The 20496-nt window shown below is 46.5% G+C and overlaps 1 long non-coding RNA gene across 1 annotated transcript in view; it reads right to left on the bottom strand.

Moving 5' to 3' along the window:
* LOC146830195 (uncharacterized) overlaps positions 1 to 20235 on the bottom strand; it is a 64138-nt gene extending 43903 nt beyond the window's left edge. The window contains exons 1-2 of the long non-coding RNA XR_014961132.1: positions 20101 to 20235; positions 14084 to 14479 (exon numbers count right to left, since the gene is read on the bottom strand). This is a non-coding gene — a long non-coding RNA (uncharacterized LOC146830195). The remainder of the gene's footprint in view (positions 1 to 14083; positions 14480 to 20100) is intronic.
* Between the last annotated feature and the right edge of the window lie 261 nt (positions 20236 to 20496).

Below are 20496 nucleotides of genomic sequence, written 5' to 3'. Positions count from 1 at the left end.
TATGTATTAGAATGGACTTCTGAAGACACACATTTGAATGCAGAACAAATGAAAATATTCACCCCCAGTCAAGAGATCTGGGTTATTTCCATCATTCTTTTGCTCACCATGCCACCACAGTTTAGACCTGGCCATGTGCAAATCAGTCTTAACCCTGTGCCTCATGGGAACAATCCAGCCCAAACTGCCAAGCCAGGTCCTCCCTAGACCAGAAACAAGCATCCTAGGAACGGTTTCAGGGTTTCACCCCTCTTCAGCCAGGATAGCTTGATTCCAGAGGCACAGTGAGCACGAGACCCACATCTGAGCATATCTGGCACAATTAGGGCGAGGAAGCAAAAGACACACAATTGATGGACGGAATGCAGGACAAATCAAAACATTCACCCCCAGTCAAGAGATCTGGGTTGAATCCATCATTCTTTTGCTCACCATGCCACCCTGAGTTGGACGGGTATGCCTAGATGTGGGTCCTGTGCTCTCCATGCCACTGGAATTAAGCTATCCTGGCTGAAGAGGGCTGAAACCCTGTAACTGGTCCTAGGATGCTTGTTTCCAGTCCAGGGAGGACCTGGCTTGGCAGTTCGGGCTGGATTGTTCCCATGAGGTACAGGGTCAAGACTGATTTGCACATGGCTGGGTTCAAACTGGAATGGCATGGTGAGCAAAAAAACAATTGATTTAGGCCCAGATCTCTGTACTGGGGTGAATGTATGACTTTGTTCTGCATTCTGTCCATCAACTGTTGTTTTTGCATTTGTCACCCCGAGTGGGACAGGTATGCCCAGACGTGGGTCCTGTGCTCTCCATGCCACTGGAATCAAGCTATCTTGGCTGAAGAGGGGTGAAACCCTGAAACGAGTCCTAGGGTGCTTGTTTCCAGTCCAGGGAGGACCTGGCTTGGCAGTTCGGGCTGGACTGTTCCAATGAGGCACAGGGTCAAGACTGATTTGCATATGGCTGGGTTTAAACTGGAAAGGCATGGTGAGCAAAAAAACTATGGATTTAGGCCCAGATCTCTATACTGGGCTGAATGTATGACATTGCTCTGCATTCTGTCCATCAACTGTTGTTTTTGCATTAGAATGGACTTCTGTCATGATAATGGGGAACTCTAGAACGTGGGGCTTTGACTCATTGACTGTCCAACTGCTGTGCCAAGCTGTTGGGGGTCCTGTATGTGGAATATCAATCTTCTATTGGCTGTTTCCTGCATGCGACCATTCCACAGGGGTACAATCCCCTTGCAAATAATCCCTCTCCTAAAATAAATTACAATGAATGACATTCACCAAGCAGGGATCTTCCCATCTAGACACAGAGGACTGTCCAAAGTGGGAGGTACATTCTTCCAAGTGCACTACTCTCCCGATACAAACATGGCCTAGGTGGCTTTCTCCCCCATCCCTCCCCCCGGAGGCATATCAGGAGTTTACCTTGATCAGCCCTCAGCAGGGGGACTAAGATGTCCATTGGACACCAGGGACTTATCGGGTCATGTTAAAAACATCCAACTGGCATTCAACCACACTCGCCATCACCAAGCAACAGCATCCTTTCTGTGGAAGAATGCTGGTGTTGAATAATCAGTCTGGGCACCCCAAGGAGTTCTACCAGGATGGACCCAAAAGAAGAAGATGGAGGGTGGGCAACGGGTTACACTCTTTCACCCAATTGGAACTCTTCCAGGTCACCTAGACTCTGGATCCCTGGACATAAAGGTGGACTTGCAGATCCTAAAGTACACCATCCAGGATCCTTGTCCGACACGTGATGGACAAGGATGGAGAAGGGCCAACAAGGGAGGTGTAGTAGTTGCACACTTAGAATAAGGATCTATTGTAATGATCGACTGAATGCAGCAGCTCTGTACGTCAAATGCAATGCTGAGGTCAGTTTGAATCGTAGGGACTAAAGTAAGCAGAGGGAGAGCTGGTGAAGGTGAGATCTTCTTCCATGAAATAAACTACTTATTTCAGCCACAACTGGATACTGGTACCCGTCACCATACCAGAGATCGAGGGAGGCAAGCCTGGATCACCTGCAACAAGCAGAGAAATACACTTTGTGTGTAGTTGAAGTTGGTAGGAAACGAAACTCTGGGTTCTGGCAGTCATGGGAGTGGGAGTGCAGCTTTGAATTATGTTCACAAAACCTTACATTTAAAGGTTGTTATATCAGCTGTGCTCTAACTGATTGCTCGTCCTCTTACATCTTCTTGCTTCACAGACCTTCGCCTACTGGCCGACTCAATTATATCTACTACATTTCTCCTCCAGACGCCTGCTTCTCACGTGCCAAGACGATTTCCAACCAGCCATTGTCTGTCTCTTCACTTAATGTGCTTGGTCATGGCACCTATGTCAAAGCATAGAAAAGACGTCACTTTCCAAGTACCAAGCACACTGATATATAAATACTCCCTCAGGAACCCCACTTGTCAGGTGAGGGATACTTGAAATAATTAGGAGATGGGTGGGTGGTCGATCAAGTCACAACCCACTGGAGGAAGTCACCATCCCATGGTGTCCACCAGATGAGCAGCAAGCCATCACTAGAGACACTCTTAAAAACACAGAAGACCTGCCCGGAAGCTGCTGTTTGAACAATTAAAATTATGGATGCAAATATATATGTGGGCTTGAGATATGAAGCAAATGGTGATGAAAGGTGCCCCCATACCATACTCTCAAGACTCTTGCTGAATTTTGCTCGGATGAGTTTATTTTGGGGGTGACTGGACCATCATGATTGACCCCGTATTAATCATTTGGTGCTTAGGTGAAGCGTCCAAGTCGAGATCTATAAACATGTCTCTCGTTCCCCAGCCTGAGCTACAAGAAAATACTGAATTGTATCCATACAGTCCTGCGGGGGGGCGCAGACCCAGATCGAATATAATTAAATTATATCCACATTAAAAGTCGGGGGGGGAGTGCTACATATGAGGAGTTACCCATTGGCACTCCACCTGTCAACACTGGTGCATTCTCCCCTGTGTCACCAGCATCCCAGGACGGATGCAGACAAACACAACAGGTCTTGTGTTGGGGGCCTCCTGTGAACAAGTTATATATGTGATAAAAATGATTGGATGGTATATTTGATTTGACGCGTTTTTCAGTAAAGTTTTGTTGAGAAGTTTAACCCCTTCCATGCGGGGCGGATTCCCCCGCTGTGCTGACCGTTACCTGCGCGGGCGTGGTCATGACGGAACGGTTCCGTCATGAGCACAGCTCAACCGACGCTCATGACGGAACCGTTCCGTCATGAGCGTCGAAGGGGTTAAATATCAGTCACCAGGAGTTAAACTAATGACCGTGAGCAAGGTAGCGTGAGCATACCGAAACGCGTTGGTTGGGACCTGTGTGCCTTTCTTTATTGCTGACTTTGAAAATGATTTGTGAATAAATCTTGCAATATTCACGAACTGGAGTGCGACCCTAATTTTCTTTTGAGGAGGAAATGGTTGGCATATATATATATTCACTTAAAAAACCATAGGTTTCACACATGTTATAGTTAGCTGGACATTTCACTCGTAAAAAACCAATGAAATTCCCCCGTTATAGTTAGTGCAGGCAACTATAACTCACGCGACCGCAATCCTCTGCTGATGACGTCAGATATTACATCACTGATGACATATGTGTCTTTATGAAAAATAAATATTTGTAATATATGCATAGCTAAAGATTAATGGAAGAAGACATGGGTAAATAGGTGTCTAAATACAGTGATGTAATATCTGACGTCATCAGCAGAGGATTGCGGTCGCGTGAGTTATAGTTGCCTGCACTAACTATAACGGGGGAATTTCATTGGTTTTTTACGAGTGAAATGTCCAGCTAACTATAACATGTGTGAAACCTATGGTTTTTTAAGTGAATTTGCAAGGTTTTTTAAATGCTAATTCGTAACTATAACGTGTGTGAAACCTATGGTTTTTTCAGTGAATAAATAAACATATAAATATAATCTGCATATCTATATAAATATAAATTCATGCAAACATATACATATATGCATACATATGCATGGTATGTACATGAAAGTTTGAAAAACTCTAATACAAGCAAAGCTAAAAAGCCACCTAATTACAAACAGAATTGCTTTAACTTAAACGAGGGCGAGACCTATTGCATTTTCAATGCTTGTTTACTTTGATTCCATCAAGAAGGCATTCAGATGTGTCCCACATTTTTCATAAATTCTGAATGGTAGCACTCTAGTTGCTCATTAGATCACTGTAGTAAAGCTACTGCTCACCAGGGAAGTCTGCTGCTGGTATTGAAAGTGCATGTTTCAGTCTGCATGTCAGAAGTTTTTTATGAAATAGAAGAGGATTTGATAAGTCACTCAAAATGTGCCCTAATTTTTCTTTTTTCCTCACTAATCATAATTTCTATGGCAAAATGAACCTCCTCATTGTGTTCCTTTTAAATTAAACTACTCACTCTCTACTACTCACTCGCTACTACTTTCTACTACTCACTCTCTAGTACTCACTTTCTACTACTCTCTACTACTCTACTACTCTCTACTACTCACTCTCTACTACTCACTCTCTACTACTCTCTACTACTCTCTACCACTCACTCTCTACTACTCTCTACTACTCTCTACCACTCACTTTCTACTACTCTAATACTCACTCTCTGCTACTCTCTACTACTCTCTCTCTCTACTACTCTCTCTACTACTCACTCTCTACTACTCACTCTCTACCACTCTCTACTACGCTCTACTACTCTCTACTACTCTCTACTACTCTCTACTACTCACTCTCAACTACTCACTCTACTACTCTCTCTACTACTCACTCTACTACTCACTCTACTACTCTCTCTCTCTACTACTCACTATCTACTACTCACTCTACTACTCTCTACTACTCTCTACTACTCTCTCTGCTACTCACTTTCTACTACTCTCTACTACTCACTCTCTACTACTCACTCTCTACTACTCACTCTCTACTACTCTACTACTCTCTACTACTCTCTCTACTACTCACTCTCTACTACTCACCCTCTACTACTCTCTACTAGACTCTCTCTACTACACACTCTCTACTACTTGCTCTCTACTACTCGCTCTACTACTCGCTCTACTACTCACTCTACTACTCACTCTCTACTACTCCCTACTACTCCCTACTACTCCCTACTACTCACTCTACTACTCACTCTCTACTACTCTCTACTACTCACTCTCTACTTCTCCACTACTCTCTACTAATCACTCTCTACTACTCACTCTGTACTACTCTGTACTACTCTCTCTACTACTCTCTACTACTCACTCTCTCTACTACTCTCTCTCTACTACTCTCTCTCTACTACTCACTCTCTACTACTCACTCTCTACTACTCTCTACTACTCTCTACTACTCTCTACTACTCACTCTCTACTACTCTCTACTACTCACTCTCTACTACTCTCTACTACTCACTCTACTTCTCATTCTCTACTACTCATTCTCTACTACTCTCTCTCTGCTACTCAGTCTCCACTACTTACTCTCTACTACTCTCTACTACTCACTCTCTAATACTCAGTCTTTACTACTCCCTCTACTACTCACTCTCTACTACTCTCTACTACTCCCTCTACTACTCACTCTCTACTACTCTCTACTTCTCACTCGCTACTACTCTCTACTACTCACTCTCTACTACTCACTACTACTCTCTCCTACTCACTCTCTGCTACTCTCTCTACTACTCTCTCTACTACTCACTCTCTACTCTCTATTACTCATCCTCTACTCCCTACCTCTCTACCTTTCTCTACCTCTCTCTCTACTACTCTCTACCTCTCTACCTCTACCTCTCTACCTCTACGTCTCTACCTCTACATCTCTACCTGTTACAGTCTGTTGTAACAACCATGCTCGAACCCATCTGGAAGAATCACCTTGTAATTATGTACAGAAATAGTAATGTTAGTTTGTTTTCCTTTGTACGTTTTGCCAATGCTTGTTGTTAAACTGTGCATCAGTCTTGAATGACAAAAACTCGATGGCAATGATGGTAAAGTATTTTCATTGGTCTTGTGTGCTAAAACTCCTCACAGGTGCACGTTTTGGTAGCAATGAAATCATTAGGCTTTTGTCTTTTGCTCCTGCTGCTGTAAGGGGAGCTTGGGGGGGTGGCGACCGAAGGGAGTCCCCGCCCCCGGGCAGTTTGGGAGGGGGCGTGTGGGGGGGGCGTGGCTGGCCCCGCGCGGCCTTTTTTGAATTTGGGCTCCTTTTTTCTACCAAATGCTGCCCAAGTATAAATACTTTGGGCGCCTGCTCCCGGCCACCATTTTAGGTTTGGTTACCTGGTGGCTGGGAGCTAGGCTAGTGCTGTGTGTTTTTTGTCAGGGTAGTTTAGCCTGTTTTGGTAGTATTTCGTTCTTATTGCTATGGCGGAAGGTGATTATCGCGTTTTGGAAGCTCTCAGGCTTTTGAGTGAGGCGGGCCGGATGGACCTCGTCGTTGGTGAGGTGGCAGGGCCGTCGCGGCCCATGCGCCAGGCCTCGGCAGGCGTGGCGGCGGTGGTGGCCGCCTGCACTTCGCCGAAGCGGTTGAAAACTGTGGGGGTAAGTGAGCGGGGCCGTCAGCGCTTTAGGAAAGCGGCTCCGACGGAAGTTATTCGGAGAGGGGCGCAGGTTGAGCAGGGGTGTGGCGGGAGGCGTGACTGGAGCGGGCCGTGAGGCATGGCGTGGGGAATCCAGTTCAGTGGTGGGGGCGGCGGCGGTGCGCTCTTATTCTTCCCCCGCAGTGAGAGGCAAGCGCGGGGGAGGGCGCGTATATAAGCGGCGCGCTTCTTCGGTGCCGGGGGCTCCGGCGCGGCAACATGTGGAGGAGGGAGGCGCTGATGTGTGTGGAGCGGGCCCGGCAGGTCAAGAGGTTAAGCACTTGGCGCGTGCGGCGTTTTCTCCTCGAGATCGCGAAGGGGATGGGGCAGGCGGCAGGGCAGGCGGCGCGGGGGTTGTGAGGGATCAGCGGTCGGGTACTAGTGGGTCCGGAGAGCTTGCAGGGCATTTTTATGAGGAACAGGATTGTGAGGCTTTTGGTATGGCGGAGGTGGTGGGGGAGCGGGGGTTTGTGGGGGCATCAGGAGAGGTAAGTCCTTTATTGTTTTCCCCCCCTTCCTCTTTGAGGAGAGGGCCGGGGTCTTTAGGAACGAGTTCATTGGGCGACGGTGACGGGCTCAGGTGGGGGGGTGGGTTTCTCAGCAGGATTTGATTCCTCGCAGGGATCTTGGGGTTTCTGGGGTGTCCATTTCCTCGCAGCGGGGGGATTCGCGTTTTTCGAGTTATGTGGGAGGTCAAAGCGGGGCGGGGGCAGGGGGGTAGTAGCGGGGAGGAGGTTTTGGGTTTTGGGGATCTGGAGCCAGCTGGGGGGGATTTAGCCTGGGACGGTTTGGATATTTTCCCCTCGTGGTCTGAGGGAGTGCGGAGCGGTGTGGGGGGGTTGCGTCGGGCCCGTTTCTAGGGCAGGGGCACGGGTTGGTTTTGGAGTCGGGGATGAGGGCAGGCGTCGGTGTTGGCGACGCCTCTGGCGTTGGGTTTGACGGTTTGCGGGCGGGAAGGGTTGAGCGGGCTGGGGGATCGGCGTCGGCGGTGGTGCAGGCGATGCTAGATTGGAGTGGGGACGAGGAAGGCGTGGTTTCTACGTTGTCGGGTGTCGGGGAGCATGTTGGTTTTTCCGGAACTAGGCAAGATGGGGAAGTTTTATTGAGTGGTCATCGGGCGGGTGGCCCGGTTGTTTTTCAGGCTCCCAGCACACCAGTCCAAACTTTTTCATTTCAGGACAGGAGGCGTTGCAGCGCAGCAGACTCGGTAGGGCGAAGTGCGGCCCATTATCGCCGAGGAGAAGGGAGGATGAGGCCTAGCGCGGCACATTCCGCACCGGCGGGGGATCCCGTCGCGTCCAGCTCACGAAGGTCCGGCGCGGCCTCGCTGGCCCCAACGTCACGGAGGTCAAGGTGGACGGATTTTTCAAAAAAGATGGAATATTTTTGTTGCTCAGCGTAGGGGGGAGGACCGGCGTGTACAGTCGGCTCCCCCGCAAGCTGGTTTTAAGGCCGTGGAGGCCGATTGGGCTAATTCTGGGTCCGGTAAAGCCCGTGTGGTGGAATTTGCTGCAGGAAATTTGATGGTGAATGAGCCACTTTTGCTTGATTATGAGGAAGACAGCCCCGAAGAAGGGGAGATACGGGGTTATGAGGAGGGGGGACACTCTAATGCTTCTTGCAGTATGTTACAGGTGTCTGGTGCGGCACACATGGCACAGCCCGTGGTGGGGACGGCCAAAGGAGAGCACGGCCCGTCAGTGAGGGCGCATCCTCCAAGGGAGTCTTCTGAGAGGTCGGCGAGGCGGTCGGAGTCGGTCCGCACACCCTCTTTAGAGCCAGGTGAGAGTGCTAAACCACGGGCCAAACCTATTATGGTGTCTGTGGGGTCTGGGGGGGATGGGGCAGGAGGGGTGTCGGAGGGGAGACTTTATAAAGGTAAATATGTGAAAGATACAGGGGTTGGTACGGGGTCAGAGGGTGTGGTTTTGGGGAACAAGGTGGAGTCTGGGTCAAATCCAGAGGTAGGTGACGGTAAGGACAAGCCACAGAGCAAAGAATTAAAAATTAAGAAGCTACCGTATATGGGGGTGACTAAGCCTTTAGGCGCACATTTGATGTTAGCGACCAAGGAGCGCATTTGGAAGGGTGAATATGTGGAAATTTTAAAGTTGTTACACAGGGAGGTGAGGTCTAAGCAGGGCTCTAAGGAAGAGGAGTATGAATTGGCGAAGCGCCCTAAGGTGCCGCTGACGATTGAAAATTGGACGGCGGCATTTTTAATCTTTGCCAGTGTCTACTGTGAAAAGTTTCCTGAGCGCTGTGTGGCCATATTCAAGTATATGGATGTCATACGGAAGGCCCAGATTACAGGTACTGGTTACGCTTGGGCACAATATGATGAAGAGTTTAGGGCCCGTATGGCTTGGGACCCGGAGGCAAAGTGGGGTGAACTAGATAATGACTTGTGGCAACATACCATGGGGGCTGCACCGGAAGGTAAGACTATTTTTACGGCTAGTGGTCTGCCTTTGGTTTATCGGCCCTTTCAGGGCAAGCCCACCCGGGGTGGGGTGGGAGGCTCAGCCGCGTCACAGTCAGGGGTCGGGGCATGTTGGGATTTCAACAAAGGCCTGTGTACTCGGGAGTATTGCAAATACCGTCACGAGTGTTCCAAATGCGGCAAGCGCCACCCTCTCGTCAATTGCTGGGGTGTTAGGCCGGCGGGTGGACAGCAAGGACAGCAGTCAGGCGCAGGGATGTCTGGCAATGCGCAGCAGTCACAAGGTGGACGGGGAGGTAGGGGCGCACAGGGTTCTGGGCCGAAGGGCTCCTACGCCAATTAAGTTGGCTCCACTTGAGGACGCATTGCAGGGCTACGGAGACTTGGTGGCTCGGCAGACACTTCTTGATGGTTTCAGGTGGGGTTTTCATTTGGGGTACCACGGGCCCCGGCAGAGAAGGTGGGCAGATAATTTGAAATCCGCCTCAGAGCACGCTATGGTGGTGCGTGAAAAATTGGATAAGGAAGTGCAGGAGGGGAGAATGGCAGGCCCGTTTGGAGAGTGGCCAGTTCATAATTTGATCATTTCCCCTATTGGTGTGGTGCCCAAAAAGGAGGGTAGTTTCGACTGATTCAACATCTGTCATGGCCTGAAGGGTCGTCCGTCAATGATTTTATCGATGAAGACGCTGCTTCGGTGTCATACTCCTCAGTTGACGTCGCCATGTCACTTGTCGTGACCGCGGGCGCAGCTGCAGGTATGGCAAAGTGTGATATTAAGTCGGCTTTCAGGCTGCTGCCGGTTCATCCGGACGATTGGCCGTTGTTGGGCATACAGTTTGAGGGTAAATGGTATGTGGACAAGTCTTTACCAATGGGATGCTCGGTGTCATGTGCTCTGTTTGAACTGTTCAGCACTTTTTTGCAATGGTTTTTCACGCATCGCACTGGTCACAGCTTGGTCACCCATTATTTGGATGATTTCTTCTTTGTGGGCTCTCCGGGCTCTTCGGAGTGCCGGCAGGCTCTGGAGTCTTTTCAAGGGATTATGGAGGAATTGGGGGTCCCGTTGGCCCCGGAAAAGACAATGGGGCCGGATACTGTTATTTCCTTTTTGGGTATTGAGCTTGACTCAGTTGCAATGCAGGCCAGTTTGCCCGAAGATAAGAAATACAAAATGTTGGCATTGCTGGACTCGATGTTGGCCCGACCGAAAGTGACAGTGAAGGACATCCAGGTGCTATTAGGCCATTTGAATTTTGCTTGCAGGGTCGTAAGGGCGGGGCGGACTTTCTGTAGGCGTTTGGGTCGGGCCTTGTCAGGGCAGCATTTACCTCACCATCATGTGCGTTTGTCAGCAGGCGTGAAAGAAGACCTGCGTATGTGGTCCTTTTTCTTACACTCTTTTAATGGGGTACCCCTGGCCAGAGATGAGGATATGCAGTGGGACGTGCAATTGTTTTCAGATGCAGCGGGCAGTGATGGTTTTGGCATTTACTGGCAAGGGCGTTGGTGTGCAGAGAAATGGCCGCAGGAATGGAGGAATGGTGGGCGGAGCATTGCTTTTTTGGAGCTTTTTCCACTACTGGTGGCTCTGACAATTTGGGGCAAGGACCTGGAACATAAGAAGGTTTTGTTCCGTGTGGACAATATGGCGGTGGTACAAATAGTCAACAGGCAGTCGGCTAGGGACGAGCAGATCTTGAAACTGATGAGAGTGTTTGTGTTGGGCTGTTTGCGCTATGATATTGCATTCAGGGCTTTGCATGTGCCAGGTGTGGACAATGACATTGCGGATGCTTTGTCTCGTTCGCAGTGGGACAGATTCCATGGGCTGGCCAAGGAGGCGGACAAGACACCGACCCCGATGCCGGAGCACCTCTGGTCTGTAGGCAACGTAGGGTATTTCAACTGGTGGTAGGTTCTCTGTCTGCTTCCACTCGTGCAGCGTATGCTTTGGCGTGGAAGGAATTTTTGTCTTCAGGTGCGCGTAGGAGGGAGGAAGGGTGGCGCAGTTCAGAGGATGTAGTTCAATTTATCCTTGACCTCATCGACAGGGGTTTGTCTAGAGTCACCATTGCTGGGAAGTTGGCGGGAATTTCTTTTATGGGTAAGCTTTTCTGGGGCTATTCTCCGTCTGCTGGGGAAATAGGACGCAGGATGCTAGAGGGTTGGGCCAGAGAGCGGGGGGGGAACGGTGATGTCCCGTTTACCTATTTCTTGGCAGATGTTAGCACGTTTGTTGACAGTGTTGCCTGCGGTTTGCAGGGATGATTTTGAGGCTTCGTTATTTGCCACTCTTATGGTGTTCATGTTTTTTGGGGCTTTTTGGGTTTCTGAGCTCCTCGGGACCAAGGTAAAGAGGGGTATTCGTTGGCAGGACGTTTTCTTCTCGGACACAGGTGTGAACATTTGGTTGACCAGTTCGAAAACCGATCAGAGGGGGAAGGGTACGGGGGTGTGGTTAGAAGCAGGAGCCCCCAGTTGTACGTGTCCGCTGCGTTTGGCGAGGCAATGGAAGATCTTATCGGGGGGAGATGGGAGCGATCTGGTTTTCAGGCATATGAATGGGGCGCGCGTCACGGATTATCAGCTGCGTATGGTTCTGCGCAAGGGGCTGCAGCGCATTGGGCTGGATGGGGCCCAGTTTGGGACGCACTCTTTTAGAATTGGGGCGGCAACTGAAGCGCATAATCGGGGTTGGTCTCAGGGCGACATAATGCGCTTGGGGCGCTGGTCATCGGACTGCTTTAACAAATATGTGCGTGCAAATGCAGCGGAGGCGCTTGCGTCCACCTCTATGCCTTGAGTCTCATTCTTGTTTTTCTTTTCAGGTTCGGTGGCTGGGCCACAAGCAAAGGAATTGACGGTGTGGATTGTGGGGCATTCCTTCGTCAAGTGGGCACACGTTCAAGCGTGCAAGAGTTATTTTGGGGGGAATTTGGGTTTTAATGACAGCCTTTTTCGAATGACCTGGAAAGGGAAGGGTGGTATGCTTTGGAGGGAACTGATTCCGTGTTTGAACAAAGCCATGGTGAGGGGTCAATGCCCGAATATTCTGTTAATACATTTGGGGGAGAACGATCTGTGCGGTGTTAAAGGGGTGGTGTTATTGCGTGCCATGAAACGGGATGTGGCGTTGTTCAAGGAGCGATGGTCGGGTTGTCATGTTATTTGGAAAGAATTGGTCCCGCGGAGAGTGTGGAGAGGGGCAAAGAATCCCAGGGCAATTGACAGGTCTCGGAGGAAGGTGAATTTGGAAATCTCCAGGTTTTGCAGAGATCTGGGTTTTGGGAGGGTGACGCACAAGGATATTCGTTTCGAGGCGGTTGAATTTTTTCGGGGAGATGGGGTCCATTTGTCGAGGTTGGGCAGGGATTTGTATTTGTTGGAGCTTCGGGAGGTTTTGTCTCGGTGTTTGAATGTGCAGAATCAGGCTCGTTGTGTTTAAAGCCCTTTTTTGGTGGGGGGCAGAAAGAGGGGAGGGTAGTTGCACCGCCCCCCTCTTTCTGGGTGGCGGGGGTTATGGTGAATTTTCGATAGTTTTACCGGAGGTTGGTGGAGTTATGTTGTTGAGTTGGGTTATCGACAGGGAAAGGATAGGTTGGTAAGTTTAGTTCGGTTACACAGTTTGGGGGCCGATAGCTGTAAAGGGGCAGGCAGGGGAGTTTGTTTAACGGAAGGTTTGTATTTAGAGATTGTTGGGGGGGTTATACAGGAATGTAATGTTTGATATTGTTGTAATGTTGTATTGTACGGGCGGGGGCGGGCTCGAAGGAATTTAGGGGAGGGGGTGGGGGGCGGGGTTAGGTATGTTATATTTAGTGAGGTTTAGTTTTGGAAGGCGTTTCGGCCAAGGTTGTAAAATTGTAATGTGCACCTGTCTCCAATAAAGCGGCCTTTTACACACATACCTTGGTCAGCGGTCTGCTTTGCCCCCCCCACCCCTCCCTCCCAAGGGGGGCTTGGGGGGGGTGGCGACCGAAGGGAGTCCCCGCCCCCGGGCAGTTTGGGAGGGGGCGTGTGGGGGGGCGTGGCTGGCCCCGCGCGGCCTTTTTTGAATTTGGGCTCCTTTTTTCTACCAAATGCTGCCCAAGTATAAATACTTTGGGCGCCTGCTCCCGGCCACCATTTTAGGTTTGGTGACCTGGTGGCTGGGAGCTAGGCTAGTGCTGTGTGTTTTTTGTCCCCCCCTCCCTCCCTCAAAAAACACTTTTGCGGGGATTTTTTGTTTTTTCCTTTTTTCCGTTTGAATTTTTTGGGCGGTTTGCTGGGGACAGGTGTGCAGGGGTTTGCATACGCTTGTATTTTGTCGCTTGGAGCAGGTGCAGTGCGGGGGTTATGGTGAATTTTCGATAGTTTTACCGGAGGTTGGTGGAGTTATGTTGTTGAGTTGGGTTATCGACAGGGAAAGGATAGGTTGGTAAGTTTAGTTCGGTTACACAGTTTGGGGGCCGATAGCTGTAAAGGGGCAGGCAGGGCAGTTTGTTTAACGGAAGGTTTGTATTTAGAGATTGTTGGGGGGGTTATACAGGAATGTAATGTTTGATATTGTTGTAATGTTGTATTGTACGGGCGGGGGCGGGCTCGAAGGAATTTAGGGGAGGGGGTGGGGGGCGGGGTTAGGTATGTTATATTTAGTGAGGTTTAGTTTTGGAAGGCGTTTCGGCCAAGGTTGTAAAATTGTAATGTGCACCTGTCTCCAATAAAGCGGCCTTTTACACACATACCTTGGTCAGCGGTCTGCTTTGCCCCCCCCACCCCTCCCTCCCAAACGTGGGGCACGTGGAATAATTCTTATTTGCACAGTTTAGAGGCGCACGTTACAGAACATGCTGTATTTCTGACAGTTGAGCTCACGTTCCCTACTCACGTTCCCTGCAGGCAAACCAGCATGAAACCAAACACGTGGAACACTGGTTCCTCCGCATTCTAACCCCACCCTCCAGCTACTTTATTTAAAGCCTGAAAACCCCTACAAAAGCATTACGCTCGTTTTTCTACCAACGCTTACCTGAAGGCAGAAAAATCTCCTCTGTGATCCTGCATCGGCTCCCGAGTCCTGCGAGGCATCCGGTCCAGTTCCAAAGTTCTTCCCTCGTTGCCACGGAGACGCCTCAAGCTTCCCTTCTGCAAATCTGGAGTCACATTAAAAAGATTCCTACGGAGAAAAGGAAACAAAAGAGAAAGCATTCAGCAATCAGTGAGTAACCGGCTGGCTACTACAAAATACCTGTAAGTTTCTCGGACATCGTTTCATTATTCTAGTTTAACTAATACTTGGCCAAGTGTTAGAGTTAGTGATTAAACAAGCACAGAACAATGCAAATATAAAAGACAATACTTATCTAAAGTGGATTTTCACTCTGGCGCAGCGCATTCTCCTAATCCAAGGTGCAAAAAAACAACCCTACAGAACAGAAAAAAGAGAAATTTGGATTGATAACTTTTGGCATTTCTTAGACTATTGTGAGTATTTACAAAGCAACTTTGAGCATCATTCAACAGCACCTTGGCATAATCAGGTTAACCATTCAACAATAATTAAGAGTTTTACTTTTATCTTTGCAGATGTATATTCCACATTGTGTTCAGGTGTAGATCAGAATATTGGGCCAACAAGGTACTAAATATATGTAGATATATGTATATCTAATTCTTGCAAATCTTATGTGCTATGTGCTAAAATCATGTTGTTCTTTATTTATTACTAGAACTGTGTTTTCATGAGAAGCCTGACAGGAGAGCACAGAGCACACTGAAAGTCGGAGTGTCTTTTTGTTTATTATTTTGTCCCAATTCCCCCTTCCCTTAGGAACTTAACTTGGTCCAACTGTGTTAAATATTCAGTTGAGTCCAGAGAAAGTTCTTTGGGGAAGTCGAGAGCTATCCACACATCTCTCAAGTTGAACAGCCTGCATTTCAGGTGAGTGAAGGTTAACAGAAGCGTAAGCCTTCACAACAACTTAAGTTCTCCTTGAGAGATATGGATTCTGATACAGAGATCATTGATGGACAAGCAATGGCACAAGCACTGGCTGACGATGTTTTGCGAAATCAATCTTTAGCAGAGACTTTACAAAAAATGCAAATTGAAATGGAAAATTTGAGACATGAAAATTCAGAATTAAGACAGGAAGTTCTTCGTTTTAAACCAAGAGATTCTGTATGGGGGAAACCTGTTTTGTCTCCACATTTAGATTCATCCATGTTTGGTAGTAAGTCTAAAGTCTCTAAATCAGTCACGAGTCCTGATTCTGCTTCCTCACCAGTACAAGTAATGGTGGCCGTTCCTAATGTTGTTCCTTTGGCTGCTCCGGAACGCTATTTTGGCGATTCTGGAAAATTTACCATATTTCTCAGTCAATGTCAATTACATTTTACTTGTAAACCACAGTTATTTCCCACAGATGCTACTAAGGTAGCCTTTGTACTTTCCTATTTGGGAGGCACGGCTGCAAACTGGGCTATACCGTTTATCGATCGAGATGATCCCATTTTACATAACTGGTCAATGTTTAAAAACACCATGACTAAATTATTTGCAAAACATACATATGTGCAAGCCAGTGACAATGAGTTACTAAACTTAAAACAAGGTAAACAAGATTTACTAACTTATGTAACTCAATTTAACAGACTTTTGGCCGAAACTCAGTGGCCAGAAGAAAAGCGCACGTCGCTCTTTTATAGAGGGTTGCGTGATGACTTAAAAGATGCCTTGGCACATATTGTGGACCTTCCTTAAGAGTATTCAGACTTTGTGGAGATGGTGGTCAAATTAGATCATCGAATAAGTGAAAGAAAAGGAGATAAAACCCGACTTGAACCAAGATTTTCAGTATATAAAAATGAGAAGAAGGAAAGTGATTCCAAGGTATCTAAGTCAGAACCTATGCAGATTGGGACAATTAAAGGACCCCTGTCAGTTGAGGAAAAGGATAGACGGAGAAAACTAAACCTTTGTTTATATTGTGCAAAATCTGGACATTTTGCAAAAGAATGTCCAATAAAACCTAAAGGGACAAAGAAAGTTAATTCCTTAGTCACAAACATTACAGGAGGTCAGGAAAACTAACAAACTCGGCAAGAAGGGGGTCTCTTGTACGAGTAAAGAATCTTTGTTGACCTCCAATGTTTCCACTAATGTGGTACCAAAAATACCTCGACATTTCATGATCCATGTAGTTTTGATAATTAGTACCCATGTGCGGCATTCCGTCCCAGTCTTATTAGATTGTGGGGCCACAGGGAATTTCATGGATATTAAAATGGCAGAAAGATTACAGATTCCAACTGAGTGGAAAACGCAACCCGAATCTGTGTGCGCAGTAGACGGGTCGGCTTTGTCTTCTGGGATGATTACCAAGAAAACAACTCCCTTGATTATGGTGTGTCAAAATGGACATACGGAAAGAATAGGCTTTGATTTAATTGATACACCTGCTTTTGGGTTAATTCTAGGAGTACCATGGTTAACTCAGCATAATCCTAAAATTAATTGGGCTTTGAGAACGGTAACTTTGGATTCCACCTTCTGTCGTGAGACTTGTTATCAAGAAGCACTCACTGAATCTATGACTATGTTACATTGTGCGGCTGCGCAAACGCAGGTGGTTCATCTACCAGTTGAATACCAAGAGTTTAAAGATGTTTTTGACCCCATAAAGGCTGGCTCTTTGCCACCACACAGGTCGTATGATTGTCGAATTGACCTAATACCCGGAGCTACCTTGCCTAACTCTAGAGTATATGCCCTCACAGAAGAGGAAACTAAATATTTGAGGACTTATCTTGATGAGTTATTGGCATCAGGGTTTATAAGACACTCTACCTCTCCTGTGTCCTCGCCACTATTTTTTATTCCTAAACCTGATGGAAGTCTCCGCGCTTGTATTGACTACCGCGGATTAAACAAGGCCACAATAAAGAATAAATATCCATTGCCCTTAATACCTGTTCTCTTGGACCAATTACGTCATTCCACAATATACACAAAATTAGATTTGAGAGGTGCATATCACCTGGTTAGAGTTAAGGAAAACGATGAATGGAAGACAGCATTTAAAACTAAATTTGGCTTATTTGAATATACAGTGATGCCTTTCGGTCTATGTAATGCACTCGCAGCATTTCAATTTTTTATTAATGAGGTGTTGCATGAATTCCTTGATGTTTGTGTCATTGTGTATATTGATGATATACTTATCTATTCAAAGACAAGAGCAGAACATGTGCAGCAAGTTAAAGCAGTGTTGCAGAAATTGTTGACAAACCATCTTTTTGCTAAACTTGAAAAATGTATTTTCAACACAGATACAGTGGATTTTCTTGGGTATTGTCTGTCCCCAGCAGGTATAATGATGGATGTTAAAAAGGTAAATGCTATTATGGAGTGGCCAGAACCTACGACAGTTAAGGAAGTACAAAATGTTTTAGGTTTTGCCAATTTTTATAGGCGTTTTATTCCTTGTTTTGCAGAAACTGTAGTACCTCTGACCAAATTGTTACATAAGGGACAAAAGTTTGTATGGACAGAATGCACAGCTCAGGCGTTCAAAACCCTCAAAGAAAAGTTCACCTCTGCACCCTTATTAAAACACCCAGATCCAGATCTTCCATTTTTTGTAGAGGCAGATGCTTCACAGGTGGCGGTGGGAGCAGTATTATCTCAAAGGGACATCCAGGATGGTCAGCTACATCCTTTAGCTTTATATTCTAAAAAACTGCTACCTGCTGAACAAAATTATACAGTGGCAGAGCGTGAACTGCTGGCAATCAAATTGGCTTTTACTGAATGGAGACACCACTTGATGGGCTCAAAATTCCCAGTCACTATATTTAGTGATCAAAAAATTTACAGTTTTTTAGTTCTGTAAGAGCTTTGACACCTCGACAGATGCGTTGGCTGAATTTTTTTAGTGCATTTGATTTTGTTATTACGTATCCACCAGGTGCACAGCAAATTCAGTCAGATGTCTTATCTAGATATGGGTACACAGCTGATTTAAAGAAAGAAGGAATTGGCCCTCCCATAATTCCTCCACAAAAAATTCTGGCTCCCATTATACAACAAGATTTTTTAAAACAAATCAGGGAGGAACATTTAAAAGTAACAGCCCAGGAGTGGTTAAAAAATCCTCACAATTCTATTCAAGATGGTTTAATGTACCATAATTCTTTGTTATATGTGCCAACTAAGAATTTACAAGAAAGAATTATATCTTGGCATCATGATTCTCTTTTAGCGGGGCATCCAGGATCACAAAAAACCTTGGAAAATTGCAAAAAACATTTTTGGTGGTCTTCCATGATTGAAGACATTAAAAGATATGTCAATTCCTGCCCCATCTGTGCAAGAAATAAATCTGTACACAAAGCACCCATGGGTTTATTACAGCCATTGCCAACTCCTCCGAGTCCCTGGCATACAATCAGTTTGGACTTCATTGTCAATCTTCTTAAGTCAAATATGTATACCACTATTTTGGTGGTAGTAGACTATTTGTCAAAAATGGCACATTTTATCCCTTTGATTAAACTCCCCACTGCAGCACAGTTGACAGATGTTTTTATTAAGGAAGTAGTGAGGTTACATGGATTACCAGCAAAAATCCTTTCGGACAGGGGGACTCAATTTACCTCAAAATTTTGGACCAATTTAGGAAAAAGTCTAAAAATGGATATAGCTCTTTCGACGGCCTTTCACCCAGAAACTGACGGCCAAACAGAAAGAGTTAATCAAACGTTATTGCAGACTCTACGCTGTTTAATGGCGGAATTCCCTACTGATTGGGATAAAATCTTACCTATTGCAGAATTCATTTATAATAACAATGTGCATTCTGCAACACAATGTACACCGTTTTATTTTTTACACGGGTATCATCCGCAAGCATTACCTATTTCTGTGACTCCCTCTTTAACACCAGGGGTCACAGAGCGACTCACCTCGTTACTGGACATACAAGCAAAAGCTATAAAACATTTAAATAAATACAAAGACTCTATGAAGAAGCAAGCGGATAAACATAGAATAGCTCCTCCGCTATATCATGTAGGAGATAGTGTTTGGCTTTCTACTAAAAACTTGAAGTTGTCAGGACCTAGAAAATTGATGCCAAGATATATAGGTCCATTTGTAATTGAAAAAATCATCAACCCAGTAACTGTTAAATTGGACTTACCCCAAGAATATCCTGTACACCCTGCTTTTCATGTATCCCTATTAAAACCCTACAATCCACAAACCAGATCAGAACCTCCACCCCCTCCTATTCAAGTTGACGGACATTTAGAATATGAAGTTCAGAAGATTTTAGATGCAAAAAGAATGCGAGGTAAATTGTATTATTTAATAGCCTGGAAAGGTTTTGATGCTACTGAGAACTCATGGGAACCAGCATCATATGTTCATGCTCCACGACTTTTGAGACAGTTTCACTTATGTTTCCCTCTCAAGCCACGTCCGGTGGGGCGCTCTTTGAGGGGAGCGACTGTTACAGTCTGTTGTAACAACCATGCTCGAACCCATCTGGAAGAATCACCTTGTAATTATGTACAGAAATAGTAATGTTAGTTTTTTTCCTTTGTACGTTTTGCCAATGCTTGTTGTTAAACTGTGCATCAGTCTTGAATGACAAAAACTCGATGGCAATGATGGTAAAGTATTTTCATTGGTCTCGTGTGCTAAAACTCCTCACAGGTGCACGTTTTGGTAGCAATGAAATCATTAGGCTTTTGTCTTTTGCTCCTGCTGCTGTAAACGTGGGGCACGTGGAATAATTCTTATTTGCACAGTTTAGAGGCGCACGTTACAGAACATGCTGTATTTCTGACAGTTGAGCTCACGTTCCCTTCTGACAGTTGAGCTCACGTTCCCTACTCACGTTCCCTGCAGGCAAACCAGCATGAAACCAAACACGTGGAACACTGGTTCCTCCGCATTCTAACCCCACCCTCCAGCTACTTTATTTAAAGCCTGAAAACCCCTACAAAAGCGCTTACGCTCGTTTTTCTACCAACGCTTACCTGAAGGCAGAAAACTCTCCTCTGTGATCCTGCATCGGCTCCCGAGTCCTGCGAGGCATCCGGTCCAGTTCCAAAGTTCTTCCCTCGTTGCCACGGAGACGCCTCAAGCTTCCCTTCTGCAAATCTGGAGTCACATTAAAAAGATTCCTACGGAGAAAAGGAAACAAAAGAGAAAGCATTCAGCAATCAGTGAGTAACCGGCTGGCTACTACAAAATACCTGTAAGTTTCTCGGACATCGTTTCATTATTCTAGTTTAACTAATACTTGGCCAAGTGTTAGAGTTAGTGATTAAACAAGCACAGAACAATGCAAATATAAAAGACAATACTTATCTAAAGTGGATTTTCACTCTGGCGCAGCGCATTCTTCTAATCCAAGGTGCAAAAAAACAACC

Source organism: Triturus cristatus, chromosome 5_1, assembly GCF_964204655.1.
Source record: "Triturus cristatus chromosome 5_1, aTriCri1.1, whole genome shotgun sequence".
Lineage (NCBI taxonomy): Eukaryota > Metazoa > Chordata > Amphibia > Caudata > Salamandridae > Triturus > Triturus cristatus.
This window is presented reverse-complemented; position numbering and strand designations above follow the sequence as displayed.